This window comes from Melospiza georgiana, chromosome 3, assembly GCF_028018845.1.
Source record: "Melospiza georgiana isolate bMelGeo1 chromosome 3, bMelGeo1.pri, whole genome shotgun sequence".
NCBI lineage: Eukaryota > Metazoa > Chordata > Aves > Passeriformes > Passerellidae > Melospiza > Melospiza georgiana.
The window spans coordinates 39,968,597-39,985,361 of NC_080432.1; the positions used below are offsets into that span (position 1 = coordinate 39,968,597).

Sequence of the window (16,765 nt, forward strand, 5' to 3'; positions counted from 1 at the left end):
AGCAACTTGACAGCTCTGGCTATATTTTTTTGAGTTAGGTAATTCAGGTAATAATAAAATATGTTTTTATCTAGCTTTCTTACATGTGGCATATGTAAATGATTCACTTGAGTTGGCATTGCAGCTACATTTTAATCAGTGGAATTGAGATCAGGAAGGAAAATTCCATTGATATTTAGCTCTGTGGTTCCACTCCTGCAAATTATCATGATCAATGTTTATGTGTGTGGATGATTGGTAGTATGGGTTCTGAGTTCAAGTCCACTTTCCAGAGTTGATGACGGATGAAATCAGCATGATTGGACCTATGCCAAAGACTCCATCTAAGGGTCTTAGCCATTAGCCTGGCAGAACATGAGAAAACCTATTGAGCTGTCCTAAGAAATCCTTTTGATGGCTGAGTAGCAGAACTCACTAAATCATTGAGAACATCAGAACATTTAACAAGAAAAGCCTCTATCTCCACTGAAAATAATTTACAGCTATATTTAGGTTAATGAAAGAGATTTGATTTTCTGCTGTCTTAAAAGAAATCTCTTATGCTGTCAGGAAAAAAAATAAAACATGGATTGTAGTGAGATTTTCTTTGCTAAAATATCTTCCATAGTATTTTTCTTCTTTCAGTGCAGCTTCTTCAGATCTAAATTTAAAACATTATACTTTTTTAAAAGCATCCTTTCATATTTCTGTTTTGCCAATGTGAAGTTAGTTGTGCAACTGTGCCACCATTGTATAAAGCAAGTTTATTAGGAATTAATCTAATATCTCAGTAGCAAGTGGATGATGAGTTATAGGAAATGGCATGGGGAAGAAGTTGCAGTCTATACAGTTAAACACCTAGGTTATCTGAGCTCTGAATGTCACCCAAAAGGCAGCAGCAGGGAAAGAATTAAAGCTCTTGAGTGTCCTTGGTCCTGTGAGCTGTCCATGAATGTGAGAAGTAGAACTCTCTTTCCAGTGCCTCTAATCTGAATGAAATAGAAAGACTACTTAGGTGCTTTTTTTTTTTTTTTTCCCCTTCTTTAATGCCATTTCTGTTGTTGGAATGGGAACTCCTTTCTGCCAGCAGGTGATCTGGTGTAGCTGGCAGACAGAGAATGGAATTGTCATCGTTGCAGTGCAGGTCACCCTGTGCGTTCACCTCTGCTTGTGCCGTGCACTGCTGAGGGCTGGCACTGGGCTGGCAGAAAGTGACTTAGCATATTTTCATTTTTATTTTCATCTGCTGACTGAATTTATTAGTGTTGGTGGTGTTGAAAGGCCCAGGATATCACTTGCAAAAACTTTAGATCTCAGCTAAACTGTGGTTCATGGGCTGCTGAAAAGCTGTTATCGGAATCATATTTGTTGAGATGAAAGGGAAATTGCTGGGATCCTGTTTGAGAGGTTTCTGCATGACAAGGAGGTTATGGAGCAAGATCTGTCAGGCTTGTGGCGCAAGGCTGAGAGCTATGGGGCTCAGCAGGGTTTCGAAGGGACTCTCTCATTCTGAGGGTAAGTGATTTTCAAGAGGAGCTGAGAGATTTTGGAGAGAACTTTGTACAGATAAGGGTCTTCCTTTGCCTTCTCCCACAGTCTGTCTCCCTCCTGTTCCTTCTCTTTTCCCTCTCTGCTGGGGATGTGGTACAGTCACACACAGCTCACCCACTGTCTTGTATCAATCCCTTTCTACAGCTGCATAAATCTACTCCTACTCCCTGCTAGAAATGTTCTCTCTCCCAGCTCCTGCTTACCTGCAGTGCTTCCCAGTCTGCTGAGAAGCAACTGAGGGGGAAAATGCTGCCTCTGCTGTTGTTACTGCAGGGAGAGAGAAAGGGCAAAGTGGGGAAAGGAAGAGATGAGGCATGGGGAGAAACCTGGAGGAGGGTAATGAGTGGTTGCTGCCGCAGCGCGTACTCCGGCTGCCCTTTTGGCAGCAGCAGAAAGCTGCACGTGTGGGGGACAGGGCTGAGCTGGCATAGGCAAATCGGCTGGTTGGAGGCCGTATGGGGGTCACTGACCCACTTTGGGGGTTTTTGGCCTGCTTTGCTGAGTATATTGCTTTTGAAGTCTCACTTAAGATGTGAAAAAAATATTGCTCAGGGCATAAAAAGTGTGTAGTGGAGCATGCATTTCACTTAACACTGAATTATCATATCTGTAGGACAGGAGTTCATCCCACCTCAGATCAGAATCTCATCTTATTGTTGCTAATACCAAATACTGATACAAAGTTCCACATAGTGAAAATAACTCTACTGAACTCTGTAGAAAGTATTTGTTAGAAAAGAGTTACAGTAGCAAAGTCCAGTTCATAGGTACTAGTTCAAATCTAGACTTTTACGAGATGTCCAAGTGGAGTGAAAACAGTTCCTGCATGTCCTTCTTGTACCAGTTTTAAGACAGTGCATGTCATTATTCCAGCTTAGGTGGTTCCACAGATACTGTGCAGAGTTTCATGGGTCTGAGTAAACTGCTGATCCCGCTGGGTTCACTGGACATCATCCAGGCCAGTTTAAATTATTCCCTCAATAGGGTCCTGTGCTCCAAAGGAAAACCAAGAATAAATAACAGTTAACAACATCCTTCACTTGGCTTTTGGTTTTTTTTTTCTTACTGATTTATTCTTCTTCTGCAAATCTTGCATATGTAAGTCTGATTTCTGCTCTCTAGCATCAGACTGAATTTCTGTCCTCCATGTCCAGAATTCTTTAAATATTGCCAAAATGAGGATTTGATTTAAGTTGGAATTGTAGAACTTGAAAACTAAATGTGATTTGTTTTCACTCTGTAAATAACTTTCATTTAAATGAACTTTTTGGTGGTTTTCGGGTTTTGAAGGGAGACTGTGAATACAGTTTTAAAACATTGAAGACAGGAGCTTTTTGGCTTGGAATTGGCTGGTTGAATTATGCTTTACCCAGTACTATGTTAATCTCCTTTCCCCCACCCCAACTATTATCTTGTAAGAAAATGACATCTGCAGTTCATGGTAAGAGAGGGCTTGGGAACAATAGAGCATGCAAGTAACGGGATATTTGTGGTAAGAGAGGACTGAGAAGAGACTTTTCCTCCATCCACATGGAAAGGTAAGGCTGGAAGTATTTGAATATGGAATAAGATCAGAAGTCCATAGACAGCTTGTAAAACTGACAGTTTGGGCTGGGGAGGATCAAACAAACCTTTTTGCTAAGCTGTCCAGAGCAAGGCCTGAAGAATGGGGTATTTTGAATCATGCAAATTGTAGAAGTTACAGGGGATTTCAGCCATTTAGGGGGAAAGTGGTAACTACAGAAGGGTGACAAAAAGTTTTAATCTTGTGTTTGTGAGTACTTTCCTGTTTGGCAGGCAATCACTAGACAATGTAAAAAGTATATTCAGTAATATTAATATGAAACTGCAACTGTAAAGCTAATAAGCCATTCTAGAGATTGGGTAACTTTCATGGCAGTTATGTACTTTGCACTACATTTTAGTAAAGAAAATGCAAATGAATATGGTGCAAGAACATCTGCAGAATTCTTATCTACTCTGATCATTATTCAGCCAGTAGCTTGAATTGCTAGTAAAGTTGATTTCTGAGTGTCCTCTCACTTGCATTCCTCCAAGAGTTAAAAATGTCAATGATATTGAAGTATAATTGCTGTAATTTAACAGAAGTTACAGAAGCCAGGATTTCACGTATTTCTGAATAGCACAGCTAAGAAACCTAGAGTTATTGGCATGTTCCCATTAAATGTAACAGGAGTTTTAATGTTTGTTTTATTGGAAGCAGTGTTAGAGAAATGCTACACAGTTCTAAGAGGTTTTTTCCCCTCTGAATTCTTTAGGGCTTGAATTGTTGAGGAACAGAAATAATGTCAGACCATAGCTTTTAAAATTAAAAAAAGCAAAGTTTGATTCCATCGGAGGCTTGCAGGCAGCCATTTCTGCCTTATATTGGCTAACTTAAGCTGATTTGATTGTTCCAGACAATAGAATAATTTTTCTTGTTTCTGGTGTCCTGCTGGGCAATTTCATCACAGGCAGGAACAAAAAAACATGAATAATGGCTAGATATTACCAAATAAATTTCATGTCTGCATTGTTTGAACAGCAAGCCCCCTTGGTATCTCTGTATCTTACATGAAGACTAGGGAAATGTACTACTTAATGTTTCCAGCTTAGTATCTTTCAGTACTTGAGAGTATAAATAAGTTACAGGCCTCTTATTATGGGGGACTGGGATTTCTTATGCATTTAGAACTTTCCATTTTTCAGTACACTGGCCTTTTTTATGTCATTAAAAGATACATGGCTTTGACAATGTTAATGTTTGTCAGTATATTTAGAGAGTGATGTGGTAGCAATGCTGCAGATATAACAGTGGTAGAAAGATGAAGGAAGACTGATGCATCCTCTGCATAGGTGATGAGGAAATTGCTGGAATTGCTTTGCTTTGTTTCACAGGTTAAAAGCCAGCAAGACAGTAGTGCCCTTCCCTGTTTCCTTCAGTTTCCTCTTTATCAGCTGTTCTGTCATTATGCTGGCAATTCTCTGTCTTTCTTTATCTGTTCTGGCTTTAAAATGGTCAAGAATAGTGCATAAGGGTTTGATGTTGGCAGTGCTAGCAGGCTACGTGAATGAAATGCCCTGCTATAGATCTCTATAGAGATCTATTCCAAGTACAGTTTTCTTGCTGGGACCATATTTACTCATTGCATGAGTCTTTCTGGCATCTGTCAACTTCCCTTTATTTCAAGGTGAGATTGATCCTTGGCCTTAGAAAGTGATGTCTGAGAATGTATTGGAAAAGGAAAGGTTTAAAGTCATTCATGCTGCATCCACTATGTTTTCCCTCTCACATGGTTCCTTTTGGAGTTACTGAGGAATCTTTTTGCTTTTCTTTCCCTCTGAGTTTCATTGTCTTTTCCTTCCTTGTGACCCCATTGTGGCTTGGCTCCTCTTGAACCTTTGACCTCTTGGCCCACTTTTCTCCCTAATCCACCACTATCACCTTGCCCTCAAGTCCCAGCTGCCGTAACTTTTCCTTCATTTTCCATGTCATTACTTCCCTTATATCCATACTGCCGTTATTCCCAGCTGTCCAACTCCTTCCCCTTTCTTGTCACTCTGGTGGACCAGTAAGATCCTTGTGTCAGTAGGACTCAGAGGGCTCCCAGTGTCTGAGGCTCTGTGGCATTTGCCCAGCCGCTGTCATCCAGAGCACGGCCCCGCTGTGCTGCTCAGCAAGCAGCAGGGACTGATCATACTCATGGCTGTTGGAGTGGCTGTTTGAGTCAGAAAGGAGAGATGCACTGAGCTTCCAGTTAGTTATACTACTGAAGCAGCAATAAATGTAGTATAGTAGTATATAGGAATAAATGTAATATGTGGGTTTGAACTTCAGGCAAAAATGCTCAGGTTTTAGCAGAGTCAGTGGGATGTTGTAGGAACATGATCTATCCCTGAAAACTGGACTCTCCCAAGCAGTGGGAACACTATTAAAAATTTTTAGTTGGTACTGACTGGATTTTCAGGGACTCCTAATCACAGAAAATACCTACGAGTGTTTGGTAATTTTTTTTTAATTTAATGTGAAATGGTGGTTTTTGTCTTCAAAAAATTCCAGTCCAAGCACAAGTTGAGAAGGCATACTGGGGAAGCCAAGAGAAATATTAGGAGAACACTTACCAGTGTGAAAGGCTGTAGTGATAGTTGAGAAGCAGCCTATCAGCTCAGCTTTGCTTGGTGTCCCTATCTCCAAATATCAAGGGGAGAGGCAATAGTGGAAATTTTGCTAGGGATATTTGGAGTTCCTGATGCTTTGCAAAATGTGATTTTCTCTTCAAGAAGTTGATGTGCTTAGATGGACAGCCCACATGATCTAGTCCATGATTCCCAAACTTGTAATTGTTTCTTAGTGTCCCATATAGCTTCAAGAATGTTTCTACTGCCCAGTTTGAGGGAAGTACAGGGTTTTTCTGTATAATTCAATGAAAGCTGGTATAGAATTATTACATTAGAGCTTTTTTCTGTAGTGATAGGTGGGTTAGACCACTAAGAGTACAATAATGAAATTTGGATATGTTATATAGGGGTAATAGTATGTACTAATGTCACTGGGCTGAAATAAGCTATGTAAAGTTTTATCTCACCCCTTTACTTTTCCTGCTAGCAATTTCTCAGAGCCATGCCAAGCCTCTGAAAGGAAGAAAGAACAAAGAAGAATTTTATTAACACCTCATGCCTATTTTTTAGAAGTGTTATCCATTGAATCAGAAGCGAGTGTCTGGGCTTTTCACTTAAAAAGCAGGACCTTGTGCTTCTTTCTGACAATCCTTTGACAATACTTCATATATATATATATATATATGTGTGTGTGTGTGTTTTTGCATGTGTATTTATATATTGGTAGATCTATAGATACATTATATCACTATATTATGAGTTATATATCTATATCTACATATAGCTTTAAAAACAAGAATAGTTTAGTAGTTGTATTTGGGAGGTAACTTTGCATATACATTTTTATAAGGCTGGGTGAAAGGTTTTAAAATTCAAGTTCAGCTAAACTGACTTTGAACAATTCTGAGGAGCAGCTCAGACACTACAACCTAGACAAGCTCCTGTAATCTCTTTAGGTGCTCTTTTCTTGCCAGTCCATGCTCATTCCTCTCTGCTTTGCCCATTAGTTGCAAGAGGCCTTGGGCAGAATGTTACCTTCTAGGATATATCATTTAGCAGAAATGTGGGGTCATGATTCTTTTTTGAAGGGTATTCACTTTACTATAGTAGTATGGTAGTAAAAATAGTTGAGGAGCAATTGACCTATGTTCATCACAGTCCAGAACAGTGCAAAAACCCCAGAAACTTTGTTGTGTTGGTTTTGTTGATAAGTAGATGTGTGAGTAAGCAAAATCAATACGCCTTGAACAAACATGCAAAAATTGGAAGTTTGTAGTGAGTGCTGTGCATTAATGACTGGAGGACAGACAGAGATAAGTTGTCTTGCACACAGATTCAAAGCTGATGTTCCTATATTGATTTTAATGGGTAGCTCTTTGAGTGGTGTTTTCTGTTGCTGAAACTATTGAGAGTATGTGTATCATTTAGTTGCATACATACTGATTCCTCTGTGCTCCCAGCTAGTTACATCACCCTCAACTGAATTCCTTCTGTGTTCAATATTGAACTTTATGTATTTCTCCAAATTGAGATCTGCAAATTTTTCAGCAATGTGGAAATTAACGTGAAGAATTTAGGCTCCTGATTCAGCAGCCTTTTGAAAGTGTTATCTAGCTGTCTTTTCCTGAGTGGCTGTATCTGTTATCATAGAATCACAGAATCTGCTGAGTTGGAAGGGACCCAGCAGGATAACTGAGTTCAGCTCCTGGCCCTGCACAGGTCACCCAAGAATCACCATGTGCCCCAGAGCCTTGGTGCTGTGACCACTCTGGGAGCCTGTTCCAATGCCCAACCACCCTCTGAGTAAAAAGCCCAGTCAACACAGCTTCTAAACTGTGTGCAAGTGCGTTTGTGAGTACATTGTGAACTGCTTGTAAACGTGTTTGGTCAGAAGTGTCAGTTCTGACCATCAAGCCTTCTCTTCAGTTTGGTAATATGTGTTGTTTTGGAAGTGGTTTTGTTCAGGGTGTTTTTAAACTAAAAAAAAAACAAAACCAAAACCTTAACATTTTTGTTTTTGTTTTGGCTGACACTTCATTAAAAAATCTCCAGTAAATCACTGAATATTTGAACAAATTAAATGAAACTGATCTCTAGCCTTGTTTGAATGTACTCCGGACATCAAAATGACAATCATGTAACAAACCTGCAACAAACATGTTACATTTGGTTTAAAATGTGTGGGCTCTCCAGCAAAGAACTGTTTTGCTGTAACAGTGTTATTAATACCATAAAGCTTTCAAAACTCTTAGTGTATTCTAAAGTTTATACTTTTTAAAAATCAGGTTTAAAATCAAATGTGAAGTGTGAGAATGTAATTTTGTCTTTCAGGCTGTTCCTGGAACACTGAGGTTAAAAAAGAGCATTTGACTGAAAAGGAAGGCAGGCAGAGTGAGAAAAGGCTCTGGTGAAGCCTTTTCTCCCCGCAGCAGTCTCCTTGCTGTACTATATGGGCTTCTCCTCTGTGGGACCTGGACATAATTGTGGCAGTGATCAGTAAGACAAATTACAGGCCAAATGTTTTGTAGAATTGCCAAAAAGTTTGCAGCTCTTCCAGCAACTGTGAATCAGCCCTGCACCCTCTTTGTAGACTCGCAAGCAAAATCTGCTTCCCAGCAGCAGTGTGCTGCTCTGCAGAACCCCTCCATTGTGAGATTTATGCACGGTTAATGAACTTTGTGATGCAAAAAATGTGAAGTCTTGGAGACATTTTATGCAGCTATGAAAATGTGCTTGATGCTGGTGCTATCCCAGTGAGACAGGAGTGAAGTGCTGAGCCCTTGTCAGAGCATGGATGTGTACATGCTGGCAGCGTGGCAGTTTGAGTGTAGGAGTTATTGGTTTCTCTTTGATAACATGAGGTTGTGCAGAAACAGAAAGTTCACACTTTCTTCCTTCAGGAGTTTATGATGTAAAATAAGAAAAACAATCGCACTTTTGGAGTGCTACAACCTGTGTATCAAGCTGGATGTGGCTTGCAAAAGCCATGGAAAATGTGTAGCAAAATAAAGACCTATACTTTACAGGACAGAAGTATGCGAAAGAAATAAATTATGTGTTATGGTAACTTTTAAAAAATGTATTTGATGGCCCTTGGGGAAGCAATAGCTGTCTAACTGAGGAGTTAAGGGAGAGTGTTTTTATTCACATGAGTCAGCAGACAAAGAGGCTGAAGCTTGTGTGCCAGACCAAGGAACATGTAAATATGACAGATGGTCAACAAAGTGAAGCCACTTTGTAATAGAGCAGTTCGTACAAATAAGGAAGATCTTTTTTGCAGCAGGCTTTATTTAACTAAAAGTTTCAAAATATCAAAACAGATCAACAAAAAAATAGACATCATCAGTATTGCTTGGTTTTCCTTAGTGTTTCTGGTAACAGGTGGGGTTGGTGAATTAATTTTTACAGTACACAACCTATTTCTGATCCTGATTACATTATTTTCTGAAATTTGCATGAGCTGTGAGATAATGTGTAATAACTTCATTATACAATGAAGTGTACTTGCTGTGAACTGGTCATGCAAGTTTTTACATACTTAGTTGTCCTGCATCTGCTTGTGATATAGCATGTTATCACCTTTTTCTTCTGTAATTATTGCCTTTATTTCCATTCACATAATTCCTTCAAACAAATGAGCATGTCAGTAATAGAAATGATGGGACAAACATTCACTCGTAATTCAGGTATAAAATCTTCTTATAAAATGAATAATTCAGCCTTTTATATCAGTGGTTCCAGAAGAGGCCTTTGTCTGCTACATAGATCTGTCTGTCTCAGGTTGTAATGAAACTCATTAGCAAAATAATCTGAGTCTGGAGAATCTTGTGTATCGTCATCTTCACAGCATTCCTGAGAGGAAGAGTAATGGATGAAGATTTCTCCATGTCGCCCAGAAGTATGGCACAAGCATTGTGGTTTTAATCTCACAATTTTGCAGTGGAAGTATCAGTTTCATTTTTACAGTGAGGAGACAGGGTCTGAGATCTAAACTAGTGAAATAAGGTTTCTGCCTGATACCCTCTAGAGATATCTCTTTCTGTCCTAAAGCTTCTCCTTCATCTGTCAATCTCTCCTTTTACTTTTGTAAAAGAAGGATTCTCACCATAACATTTCTATTTCCTTCTTGTAGCTTACCTTTTGCAGGCTAATGGATTTATGGTTTGATTGGAAGGGGTTTTTTTTCTGTTTCAATTCTCCAACCACTTTATTATGAGGATGCTTTCCTTCAGTTGTAGTAAACAAACAGAAATGCATGGCCTCTGTTTTGCTGCCTTCTTGACACTGTTGCTTTTTCTCTAGAGGTGTGGATCTATAAAACCAGGCTTCTAGGCTGTCAAAACAGAGACAGTAGTTGGAAGCTGAGCTGCTCCTCTGGGTGGCTAGCTGGGGGCAGCACCAGCTTTACTGTTCCAGTGAAAAAAAATCAGCACTGAGGGTTATCCCATGTGCATGTACTCAGAAAGTCCCTGCTATTGAGCCTACCTGTGTATGAATATGTATAAGCTGTCAAAAGGCTGGAAGAGCTGGCTGTGCAAATCCCTCTGAAATATAGAACAGATTGTTTTGAAAAGTTTGAAACTTTGAAAGTTGCCCTCCTAACTTTTAATTTTCTACATTCTTATAGCCCCATAACTGCAGTTAATATGGTAGAAGAGCAGAGTGGACAAAATGTAAAGTCAAAGTTTTTGTTGTTTGATTGTTCATGCACTAAATTTGGAGGAAAGAGGACTTCCATTTGAGTCAATCATTTGAATGAAACAGAACATTTCATTTTACATTTTTAGGCTCTTGTCTCTAAGAGTGGAAAGGCTTAGGATCCTCCAGCTGGAGTGGTGTGAAGAGGGAGTAAGTACAGCTGGTGTGTGCTGTGGGGCAGCTGTGCACTGCAGCAAAGCCTGATAGCCCAACACCTGAGTGTGTTTATAAAACAGATGCAGAGAGATTATACTGGTGTTGCCTGCCTGGCAGACTGCTAGCCTGTGGTTTACACAAGGCTGTCCCTGGTTTGGAAAAAGCCACATATTCACTACACCGGATGTGCTGACATGGCTTGGGGTTAACATGTTGTGCTTCAGGACTGACCCCAGTTGGGAAAAATTTGGAGCAGATTATAGCAACTGGGGCTTCATGAATTTTAGAAAGAGGGATTCTGGGAAAATTATAAGGGGATTTTTATTTAGCTGCTCGTTAGTTTGCAAAATTATTCATTATTTAGTGTGTTTGGAGCTCAAATGAAGTGAGAGAAGGCCACAACATACCCATTACCATCCTTTCACAGTGAAGAAGGAGCTTTCTCTTTGGTTTTCTGATATTGTGTATAGTATTGCCCTCCCTGATCAGTATAAATTGGACATCTAGAGTTGTAAGTGTAGTAAAGCTTTTTACTTATGTTTCTTTTATCCAAAAGGTACTGTGCAGATGCTACAGAAAATGTGTTGAAAGGTGAATTGCTAAGGTCCATCATCCTAAAACTAGTGAGTGATGGGAATATCAATTATGTGATATTACTTGAAACTGAAGGTGTTGGTGTGCAAAGGTGTTGAATTTAAGGCTTCAGTTACTTACAGTTTTCATCTGGTTAGGAGAATGTACTTTTACTTACAACTTACACATGTGGCTATCCAGAATGTAATATTTACTTTGCAGTACACTGCTCAGTGATTTACAGGAAGAAACCAGTGCCCTTAAAATATTCTGATGGATTTGCTTTGTCTTTCAAATGTATGTGGCTCATGAAAATCAATTAGAATAGCAGCTTAAGGGAGTAAGTTAATGCTTTATTTCATACTGGAAGTTTATAATGCTGGGACACCTTTTACCTCAGAGAAGCTATGATTTTCTTTCTTTAGGCAAATATGAAAAGATATGGTGCCTAAATACAACAATTCTCTTCAAATTCTCCTGGTGTCACAGGTTTACCTTCATGGTTAAGTAATGTTGGTTAAGGATAAACTTTGCAATGACAGAATGTTTTGAGTACATCCTGGGATTGAATGAATACTAGATGAATACAAAATTGTTTATTAATATTGTTTGCAGGTCCACTGTACAATATGAGACCCTATCAGTCATCACCACTTCAGTATGAAGTTAATGTTTGTGTCCTCACTTCTTAAAATATTAATCTATTATGTTAGATGTTCATCTCAAGGCTGCAGCACAGCACAAAAGTGAGCATATGGGAGGGGTACCCAGCCATCCTGGAAGTGTCCCTGCTTACAAATTGGATGCCTGATAAGAGCTGTAATCAAAGAACTCAGCTAGGTGATTCCTTTGTGTCTCAAAATGCATCTGCTCTGAAGCTCAGAGCTCATGTCCCAGGGCTTGCATTTTCAAACGCACAGGCTCAGTCTTCTTTCCTTTTAACCCTGTTATTCTAAGGGATACTACTTTTCCAGTTCCACTTCCCTCTTGTACCTTTTCTCCCGGTGGTACTTGTAATCCCTGATTCGTTGGTTGCTGTTAGCAGCTCCTCAGTTGAGAAGTACCTCACTTCTGCTTTTAGCAGAATTAAAGAATTGTGGTGACAGGCTGCATTTGCCAAATCTCCTAGCTGGAATAATAAAAAAAAAAAAAAGTTTTGGCTCAGAATAACTGGCATAAATGGCGGTGCAAAGGATGAAATAATTTATCTTTATTTATTTGGGTGTATATGTCCAACTCATTTAGTGGGTTTTTTTCCAGTTAGGAATCTAGTAAAGAAGATACCATTCTCTAACACTTATGTATTCACTTATTCCCTTTTTTCCCCTGGAGAAAGTGAGACTAGAAGCAGCTTTAGTTACAGTTAACATATTTAATCATTGTAAAGCTTAATTTGAAGACCTACTTTGTTACACTGTGTTTCCCAGTGGCTCCATCCACTTGTGAGACAGGAATAATGGCTAAAACACATTAAGGGAGTGAATATGTGTCATAGGAAGAGGTTAAGTTGGTTGGAAGTTGTTGGGCAGCCTCCATTTAGGGTTGTTTGAAACATAATTGTGTGACAGCAGATACAGGAACAAAATATGTTACTGAGAAAGAACAAAAGCAAATTCGGTCAGGTATTTCAAGGCCAAGGAAACTCAGTTGAGTTATTACTGGCTTCTATTAACATGCCTGAAAAAAATAATGTTCTTTGCTTCAGCTGGGTGGCCCTCAGAAAGGGGAGAGATTCTTTCCTGCCTTTTGAAATCATCAAAGAAGATGAGAGTAATCATTTCCAAAGTTATCTCTATGTCGGAAGACCTCACTGTTCAGGATAAGCCAGGGTAAACAAAGGAGAAATAGGAAGTGACTTTCAAAAAGTATGGATTTGAACCTGTGAGGTGCTGAGTGTCTTCAGTGAAATGCTGAGCTTGCCTGATTTCCAGTAAGTTTATGGCTCTGGGTTCCTGACAGGATCAGGTCCTAAGATTAGATCTACCCTCTGATGTAAAATTAGGTTACTGCTGTCAGCTTTTTTTGACTGCCCATATTGCTTGCAGCGCCTATCATCAGTGCTCTTTATGTATACAGACATGTACAGCACTTCATCTGCAGGGACTGTATCACTTTCACATTTTCATTGTTTGTCTGCTGTACTAATTAGAACTCTGATATGAAAATGAGGCATCAAGAGGATGAAGCAAGATACCAGATGCTTACTGACAAAAGGAAGCTCCTTCTTCAGTGTTACTGTCATGCTTAGGAGCAGTTTTACATGTTTTTTCCCTTATGTAGAGTAGAATAACACCAAATTTGTGTAGTACTTTTCATCAGTAGATTCCTAAGTGGATATCAATTTGATGAATGTATTGAATACGCAATCAAGACCTTTGGGTAAAGAAGCATGTACTGGTGTAATTCTTCACTTTCACATGAATTGCAAAACCCTTCACATTTAGCTTTTTTGACTTTCATTGGAGCCATTCATGTTGTATGGGCATCTCAGTACACCATGTTGTGTGCATGGAGATTGAGAGGTTGTAAAGGATGTTTGAACTAGATTCCTCCTCTCCCACTGGAGCATACTTTACTGTCCCTATGAGGTTAATGTGCTACCAATGACTGCAGTCATTGCTGGCATTATTTGAACTAAGGGTGGGTGTAATGAGACTTCACTGCTAGTCATGCTTAAGGGGAAAACTATTTCTTCATAGTAGATTTTAGAAGTTATACAAGGAAATCTATATGCCCTAAGCATGAACTGAGAAATGTACATACAGTACAGACTGATTCAGTCCTCTCATAATTTGTTGCTCTTATGCTTAGAAAATGGCTAAAATTTTTGCATCTGGTTATTGCAGCATGTAGAAATAAAAATCTTATCTGAAATAATACTGACGTTTTTAGCAGTATGACAGATGTGAGGGGTGGTTTGAGTTCTTTTTTTTTTCTGAAACTCTAAATTGATGCATGTGTAGAAGGCTTGGACCACCTTGATTCGAAAGGATATTGATTACATTATATCTTTCTCAGGGTTTGTTTCTTACTCTGTTTTCTGTGTCTTGAATAGACCTTGCGTGTTCATTGACCCTGCCAGTATATGAGTTGTAAACAGATTGGAGGCAAAGAGCAGGAAAAAGAAACAGTGTTTAATTCTACCAAAGCTCCTGCCTCAGGCTTCAGTGCTCAAAGTTTCATCAAACAGGTTCTTCTACCTCTGTTTCCTCATTCCTCCTGAGGAGAGTCAAGCTGACCATGCTTAATTAATCACAAGGCTTCAGAGCCTTCCTTGTGCTGCAGAGGAACAGTGCCTCCTTTCCCCAGGACCAGCAGTGCCCAGGAAACATCTAGGGTACAGATCCTGAGCTGTGATCCTTTGGGCTGGGGGGGGGGTGTTTGCTGGGACAATTTTTTTTCACTTGGTGCGTGGTGACATCTTCTGGGAGGCCACAGGGAGATGAACCCAAATTTAGTGAGCAAGAAAAGTTACTCCTCTGTAGGGAGAGGCAGTCTCCTGTCAAGCCTGGGGAGCCTCGTTTCCCATTATTCAATGATGCAAATCACCCAGGAAGTTATGCAAGGGAAAAGCCTGGGCAATACAGCATATTCTTTAATATACAGTAATCTTTGGAGGATAATATTACATAATCATGACATCACCACATGGGATAAGATAGTATTTTGTAGCCAGTGTTTTTCCACTTACCTAAAGGATGATCTTAATACTGCAAAGCAATGCTGAAAAGGGAGCTATGCTGGTACTTGCGTATTTAACCTCTTTTAGGTTATAGACTTCACGTGACACCTTCTTGATCCCAAGTATGTGGTGTGCAGGACTTCCCTAAAGACTCCTGATAAGGGTAACTTCCTCTGAAACATTTGGAGACTGTGCTTTGAATCTCTTGGTTCTCAGAGTAAAAATAAATGTGCTTTGGGCTGCCTACTGAGAAAAGACCTGACAAAATCTTCCTCTTCACTGCACAGATCATGCAGAAATTTGTCAAATATTAGTAATTAATTTTGAAACAGAAGATAAAACCACCTTTCCTGCAGCAGGCCTGTATGGATCAAAAGCTGGGAAAGATCTGTTTTGTTTGAGTAACTGTATGATATTTTTGACCTGATGACTCAGCTTCAAAAGAGCAGTCCATATACCTGTAGAGCTTTAAAAGTACCTTGTGCTGGTTTTGAATGTTAGAGCTAAATGCTCCTTTTGTCCCTCTCCCCTCTCCTCCCCCTGCTTTCTCCCCTTCCCTGCACTGGGTTTGAAAGAACTAAGAGAGCCAGGTGAATATCCTCCTTTTCCATAGCACCTTTGGAATAAAAGATGGGTGAAGAAGTGCACTCTCTGTGACTCTCATTCCTGTTTTAGCTCATGAAGTGGACTACTAAATAGTGGTCAGTTGGTCAGTTTGGATTGGGTCACTGTTGGCTGTGAAACCCCTCTCTGTGAGACAGGCCAGTTGAAAGCCTGGTGGGAAAGACCTGCATGGGAGAAAATTTCCTTCAAGGCAGTATGGAGCACAAGCACGGACTCTTGTTTGGAGAGTTTTTGAAACCCGTGTGCTTTTCTGGAGATCTGTCTGGGAGCTGAGTGCTTCTCTTAAATGAAGATGGTGAAGCTCAGATCCCCATCCCTTTGTTTTCTGCTGGAGAGTGTGAATCAGAGCTGTCTGGGCTGCTGGTCCTGCTAGGTATTATAGCCTGAGCAGGAAGAGGAGGAAGAAAAATGCTGGGATCCTAACTGCAGAAAAACCCACGTAATGTCTGAAATACCTCAGTATTACCCCAGAGAAGTGTGTGTCACTGATAAATGAGCCTTGATATTACTATCAGAATGCTCATGAGAAGCTTATCATCACAGGCCACGCACAACCCACTGGGCTCTTAAGAACCAATCTGAGTGTAGTGTGATCCCATAACCTGGCAACAAAAGTATGCTCATAAGATGTACTCAAGGGTTATTAGGTTACACCAAATTTATTCCACACTGAATGGTGTGGAATATTATAACATTTTTATAAAATTTTATTATATTCCACACCATTTTATAAAATTTTCTTATACAGAGAACTGTATCTTTGACACCAAGGCCTTGTTATGTTAATTACAAAATGGTGTAGGCTCTTCTGATACCTCCAGCCCCAGCTGATACCTCATCCTCAGGTGATGATGCATCCAAATATGAGCCAAAGAGGTGCTGAGGGAGTTCAGGTCACTGCTGTGTCCTTGCTGCTCTGGTCACTCAGTAGCTGCCCACTAGGAGTTTTCTTGCTCCTTGGCTCAGTGCTTTTTGTGGGGGTTAGTGGAAGATTTCCTCACTCTGCAGACCTCTGACAGGAGCATGGCAGTTCCTGTTTTCCATCTGAGGCTGCCAGAGGTAGCAGTTATGAGTACACTATGGATAGAAAACTATTTTTTTCCCAGCTGGTGTGTGTGATCATCAACTGCTTTGATTAACCAGTTCTGGAGCTTTAAGTGAGACATTGTTTTTCCATTCTTTGTAGTGTTTTTGGCAAGGGGTGGAGAAAATATAGTCATAGCTCTCTTTTCTCTCTGAGTTTGTTTTGTTTTCTGCTCTTTGTGTTCAAGCACAAAAATGAAATGGTTTGAAAATAAAATAAATATTATAACTAAAAAGTACTTTATATTCCCTCCTCACAGAAGTGTGTCTGAAGATAAATAGGAACAGATCATATTGGGA

At 39.8% G+C, this 16,765-nt stretch overlaps 1 protein-coding gene across 2 annotated transcripts in view; it reads left to right on the top strand.

Annotated features, from left to right (window-relative positions):
* PRKCE (protein kinase C epsilon) overlaps positions 1-16,765 on the top strand; it is a 287,947-nt gene that overhangs the window by 4,653 nt on the left and 266,529 nt on the right. The window lies entirely within an intron of this gene.